Source organism: Bombina bombina, chromosome 4 (genome assembly GCF_027579735.1).
Source record: "Bombina bombina isolate aBomBom1 chromosome 4, aBomBom1.pri, whole genome shotgun sequence".
NCBI lineage: Eukaryota > Metazoa > Chordata > Amphibia > Anura > Bombinatoridae > Bombina > Bombina bombina.
The window spans coordinates 935,310,460-935,318,044 of NC_069502.1; positions in this window are offsets into that span (position 1 = coordinate 935,310,460).

Here is a 7,585-nt window from a genome sequence, read left to right on the forward strand (position 1 = left end):
TGAAAAAAAATCTACAATATTTTTTTTTTAAAATATTTATTTATTTGGAGCTGCCGAGAGGAGGGCTCTCAACTTGATACAAAAAAAAGAAAAACAAGAACTAAAGAACAACACCTCGCAGGGTGTAATCATTTTCATGTCATACACAGGATAAATTTGAGACAAAAAAAATAATGAGATAATATAAATTGAAAACACAATGTTGATTCATCTCTTTTTTCTTTTTTTTTGAACATGCAGATATTAACCTTAAAATTGTCCCCTCCTTAACCCTGGCAGCTCATTTTATTAACACAACAGAAAAAAGAAAAAAAAAACGTCCGATCATAACCTAACACATAACATAACACAAAACCGTAAATCTACAGAAGGAAAAAAAAAGAAAAAGAAAAAAGGAGACACAACCTTTCCCCCTTACTCTAATAATATTATTAAACACTCTCGCTCATAGCCAAACCCTACTAGAAATCCCCTCAACCCCGACTTAACTAGTATTATCCTGGTGGGTTATTTCAATCACCCCTACTATAGCTACCTGTAATTCCTGACCCATTCTACCGGAAAGTCCCCTAATAGTGTTAAGTCAGAAAAAGATTGCGAGCTTAAAAATGGATACAGTATTATTTTTTGCACATCTTCTGGATATGTCTTCACTATGGGTAGCCAACCCAGAAGAAACTTTCTAATTTATTTTTCATTTTCCTCCCTGAGATAAAAAGATTCAAAAACAATCTGCATCTGGATTTCTTTAGTAAAAACTGAGAAACCCGGCATTTTTTTAGCTTTCCAGTTTTTCAGTATTAATTGTCTAATGAGTAAGATGATGGTGTTTAGCGTTTTGATATTTGGCAGTGCCGCCGGATTGGAATGAACAAGAAAAAAAATTCCTTCCATATCTATATCAATATTTGTTTGATACATTCTGTTTATCCAGAAGATAACCTTATTCCAAAATTGTCTGATCCGAGGACACTGCCAAAACATGTGCAGAATATCTGCGTTCATATAGACACATCGTGGACAAAAAAAATCCTGACCACTATACATTTTCGATAGTTTCTGAGGGGTACAATAAAAATTATTTATAAGTTTCATATGACTCTCTTTCCAGCTTATGGGGATGCGACATTTATTTAATATTTTGCAGCTATCTCTCAATATATCCTGATCTAAGTTTGATATCACCGATCTCCATTTTATACTAGATTTTTCCAATAGAGATTCGCTTTGTTTAGCAAGCATAATACTATATAATAATGATATTGAGGGAACCTTGACCCGAGCGACAACCAACGCTGAGTTTAGCACTGACCACGCAGTCACCTCGCTGCCCTTCCTGCCCCTAGAAGAGATAAAATGATGCACTTGCAGAAAGGAATATAGATCTTTACTTGCTAAATCGAACTGAGATTTCAAGTTATCAAACGCTATAATTTCTCCTTCTTCTGTGAGAAATTGATGGACCGACTTAAGGCCTTTATTATACCATTCTCCGAATATCTTCTGTGAAATTCCTGGGAAAAACTCAGGATTCCCTATCAAAGGTAGAAATTCGGAAAAGGCACAGTCTAAGCCTATTAAACTACAAAATTTTTGCCAGGCACGGATTATATTTCCAACTGAAAGTAATTTTTTTATAGTACACGGAATATTTTTGAAATGAACATGCAACAAAGCTTTAAGAGAAAAAGGGAAAACTAAAGTACTCTCTATTTCTATTGTTGAAAACCAATTTGTACCTAGAAGCCAATCCAACGCAATTTTCCCTAGGGCTGCAAGATTATAAAACTTTATGTTCGGTAAGGCAAGTCCCGCGTTTTCCTTAGATTGCATTAATTTTTCTAATGCGATTCGCGCTTTTTTCATATTATGCCAGATAAATTGCGAAAAACTGGAATTTAATTTACGTATATCCATTTCACTTAGTATTAACGGTAAATTCTGTAGGGGGAAAAGGAGCCGAGGGAAGACAATTGTCTTAATAAGGTTCACTCTGGCAGAGATTGATAATGGAAATGATGACCATAGTTTTAAATCAGAGTGAATTCTCTGTAATAAAGGGTGAAAGTTTAGCCCATACCATCTTGCAGGATTTCTATGCAAGTATATTCCAAGGTATCTAAGAGACTCCACCTCTTTAAACTCTGTATTAATTGTAGCCGGCCGTGTTTTATATATCCACATCAGTTCACTTTTATTATAGTTCACTTTATATCCTGAAAATGTACTAAAAAAATTCAAACACTCTATGACTATAGGGATAGCTCTAGGAGTATTATATAAGAAAATTAAGATATCATCTGCATACAATAAAGTTTTAAGAACCATCTTACCGATGGTAATCCCTTCTATGATATCTCTCAATCTTATAGCAAGAGGTTCTAATGCGAGGTTAAAAAGAAGGGGAGATAATGGACAACCCTGTCTTGTACCTTTTCTAAGTTTTATCCCTGGAGATAAATTATTATTAATTAACAGGTAAGATATAGGAGACTGATAGATGTTATGAATAAACTTCACAAAATGATTTTTGAACCCGAATTTTTCGAGGGTCTGAAATAGATATACCCATTCTATAGAGTCAAACGCTTTAACAGCATCAAGGGTTAAAAGAGCACAGTCATGTTTGAAAAAACTTTCCGGGATTTGATCTTTATTCCATGTATAGTCTAGTAAGGTTATTACTTTCCGCATATTTTTAGATACATTCCATGATTTCATAAACCCCGACTGATCTAGATGTATTATTTCCTCAAGACAAGCCATTAATCTAGCCGCTAAAATAGATGCTAACATTTTATAGTCCACATTTAATACCGAAATCGGTCTATATGAAGCAGGGTCCTCTGTATATTTGTCTTTTTTGGGAATCAAGGAAATGTTAGCTGCCGTAAAGTATTCTGAGGGGGCATTACCGTTCATAAAGTAACTGTTAAACAATTTTTTTAGAGAAGGTTTAATTTCTTCCACTAAGATTTTATAGTATTCTGCTGGTAAGCAGTCTGGTCCAGCGGCTTTATTCAGTTTTACTTTTGTAATTGCATCACCTATCTCTTGAGCAGATATAGGAGCATTCAGTTTCTCCAATAAATCTTGTGACACTTTAGGTATTTTTAATTGTGCCCAAAATTTTCCTAAGTTTTGTGGATGACAAATGCTTTCTGAGTATAGTTTTTCATAATAACAATATAATATTTTACTTATATCTGAGGTATCCGTGTATCTCTTGTCATGCTCTTTGATTGCTAGTATGTAATTTTTTTTTTGTAGCTTTGACTAATTTAGCTAGATATTTAGCTGAATAACCATGGTGTCCCTTAAAGTGCAAATTAAGGCCTAGATTTGGAGTTCGGCGTTAGCCGTGAAAACCAGCGTTAGAGGCTCCTAACGCGGGTTTCTTACGCACTCCGGTATTTAGAGTTTATTTACCGCCACTCAAAATACACCTAACGCTCACCTTTCTACCGCCACCTCAGACCCAGTAGTAAACATATACCGACAAAAAAAACATCCACGAATCACAAAACAAATATTACACAAAGTACACTTACACTCATACAAACACTACACTATCTTTATTTTTCATATTTATTTTGTTTTCGGTAAAATACAAAGGATTAAAGTTGCGAGATCTCGGGTGTTTGAAAAAAATCCACAAAAATCCATTTTCCCATTGACTTACATGGACATACGGGAAAAGACCCTCATATACCTACATCTAACTAATAACATTATCACAAACATACACTCATCGATGCATACAAACAATATACACCACATGACATACACAAAATATTTATTTATTACAAAAAGAACACGATTTAGTTACTTTTTCACACAAGCTCATGACGTCACTCACTTTACGAGGAAAACCAGTCTTAGAAAAAAAAATTAGAAATCTTTAGAGCCTCCATTGACTTCTATTGGGAAGACGTGCTCGTGCACGCGAAACCCTCATTTCCCTAATGCACGCAAATAGCGTAGACTGAAAAACTCCAAATACCAGCGCTAGAAAATACATGATTTCATGCGTTAGACACAGCTATGATAAATAGATCAAGAAATGACTATTTCCCTATGGTGGACTTATGGTTTTTAATTATTAAATATTCACAACACCATAAATTTGTTTCACACTTTTAGATTACATCAACTACAAATCCACATCACTAGTAACACATTATTATTTCAATAAAATTACATTTAAAATTAAAATAAAATTCAATACACATTTCTGGATTCACAAACACTACACAATGGGAAACACCTCTCATTTACTTTATTATTGCATTTCAGTTATTCAACTCATATGCTTGCAGCAACTGCATATTTACATAGGCTTAACACATAATCACTCATGGATGCACATATATTACTTTTAACATTCACTCATACATGTGCATTCAAATGATGGTGGACAAACACATGACATTCTCTACAGGAATCACAAAACACAACATATGGATTTGACGGTACTTGTAACATCATTATTCCATCACAATAAACCATTAGGAATTACCTACAAAAAATACATCATTACACCAGATTACAGATGTCACTTTATGGGAAGGAACAACAATGCCAGACCGCTATATAGAAGTCAGCATATGTGGGACACAATCACAATATATACGTACATGTACATAACACGCATCACCCATCACGCAACCACAAAGCACACATTTAGATTTTATTCAGCACACAATAACAATGTAGCACAATACAACAAAACAATGAGGATTTCACAACTACATAGGCAGGTTAATAATATCATGACGTCATTAGAAGATTCAACCATACACATCACAGATTCACCACTGTACCGCCCCTTTAGGAACTTTAACACTCAATACTACAATACAACATATACGTAAACCACACTTTTGAACAGCATTATTATGGAGATTTCAATGGGACAATTAAGAAATATTGTCAGATCGCAAATCAATTATATATACAATACTACAGATGGCAGCCGGAAGTTATTCAGTATTAGTGCCATTTTAATGGGACGCATACAATATTGACAGCTCGGCAATCACTTATATACACAATACTACAGATGACAGCCGGAAGTTATTCAGTATTAGTGCCATTTTTATGGCACGCATACAATATTGTCAGATCTAAAATCACTTATATATATAATACTACAGATGACAGCCGGAAGTTATTCAGTATTAGTGCCATTTTAATGGGACGCATACAATATTGACAGCTCGGCAATCACTTATATACACAATACTACAGATGACAGCCGGAAGTTATTCAGTATTAGTGCCATTTTTATGGCACGCATACAATATTGTCAGATCTAAAATCACTTATATATATAATACTACAGATGACAGCCGGAAGTTATTCAGTATTAGTGCCATTTGAAAGGGACGCATACAATATTGACAGCTCGGCAATCACTTATATACACAATACTACAGATGGCAGACGGGAAGTTCGGAATTATTATTGCGATTTGAATGGGACGCATACAATATTGACAGCTCGGCAATCACTTATATATACAATACTACAGATGACAGCCGGAAGTTATTCAGTATTAGTGCCATTTGAAAGGGACGCATACAATATTGACAGCTCGGCAATCACTTATATACACAATACTACAGATGGCAGACGGGAAGTTCGGAATTATTATTGCGATTTGAATGGGACGCATACAATATTGACAGCTCGGCAATCACTTATATATACAATACTACAGATGACAGCCGGAAGTTATTCAGTATTAGTGCCATTTGAAAGGGACGCATACAATATTGACAGCTCGGCAATCACTTATATACACAATACTACAGATGGCAGACGGGAAGTTCGGAATTATTATTGCGATTTGAATGGGACGCATACAATATTGACAGCTCGGCAATCACTTATATATACAATACTACAGATGACAGCCGGAAGTTATTCAGTATTAGTGCCATTTGAAAGGGACGCATACAATATTGACAGCTCGGCTATCACTTATATATATAATACTACAGATGGCAGACGGGAAGTTCGGAATTATTATTGCGATTTGAATGGTACGCATACAATATTCACAGCTCGGCAATCACTTATATATACAATACTACAGATGACAGCCGGAAGTTATTCAGTATTATTGCGATTTTAAAGGGACGCATACAATATTGACAGCTCGGCAATCACTTATATATATACAATACTACAGATGGCAGATGTTACTTTATCGTTTACAAACAATGTTGCAGCAACATTGATCGATCACATTCGATGCACATTATACACAACTATGCACTTTCATTCATGTTAGCCTGGACGTGTACTTGTTACTATAAGATCGCGTTTAATAAATATTGATTACGCATATGAACAAACATTACAAACATGCACTGTATGTGTGATATTTGACACTTTCACATTGAGATTTATTGGCGGAAAACAACATTTCAGCCAAAAAAATACAACGCCCACTTTGAAAGCATTCGCGCCGCTCACATACAAACAAGTGAATACAATTAGCAATCATTACAAACTCAATACCATTGGACTAATCGTACTATAAATCCCCCAAACAACATGGCCAAAGCATCACTTGTGATCCACATCAGATCAAGTGCTTACCTTGTTACGCTGTTTTGAAAGATGGATGACGATGACATGGTAGACGTTGCTGGTGCTGCTATTGGCGAACTAGCTGTTGGTCGAATCAGGCAGCCTCGGCGGCTCAGACCGAGACGAAGGGGTCGTCTGGTTCGAGGTCCTCGTGTCTACAGGGTGAGACCCACCTTGGAAAACATGAGCGACTTTGAGGTTTTTGATAAGTATCGGCTCGATCGCGAACAGCTCATTGGCCTTTACGATCTTCTTAAACCTCATTTGGAGCCACGTATACAAATAAGGACTGCTGTTCCCCCCATGAGTAAGATGCTAAGCTGTCTATACGTCCTGGCCTCCGGGAGTTTTCAATCCGGAGAACTGTACATGCATGGCCTGGCTCAAGGTACATTCTCTGTGGTGTTTGATAACTTTCTGGACGCCATGGTACGTATCAGTAAGCAATACATAGGATTCCCACAGAATGATGGTGATTGGAGGCGCCTGAAGCGGGAATTCTTTGATATTGCTCAATTGCCCAATGTCTTGGGAGCCATAGATTGTACCCACATTGCGCTGCGTGCTCCAATTGATGACTTGCCCTTCAGAAATCGCAAACATTTTCATAGCCTCAACGTGCAGTATGTTTGTGACGCACGGATGAGGATTATGCATGTGTATGCGAATTTTGGAGGGGCTTGTCATGATGCCCGCATCCTCTCTCTGTCGTCCCTGTGGAGCCAGTTTGAGGAAAGACAAATGCCCCCTGGTTATCTCGTTGGTGAGTATTTGTGCTCAACATGGTTAATTATTTTGACAATTGGCCTTGTATTTTTTAACTGTTAGCGTCATGTTCAGCTATAGGATTAAATTTAACCATTTGTTATTTACCGACGCTAATGTCTAGTTTTATTTAAATGCAGATATGTAGCATGTCTTACCTTAAGTGTTCAGATAGAGAATGCAATGTAACCATGTAGTTAGCATTTTACACAAGGTTTTT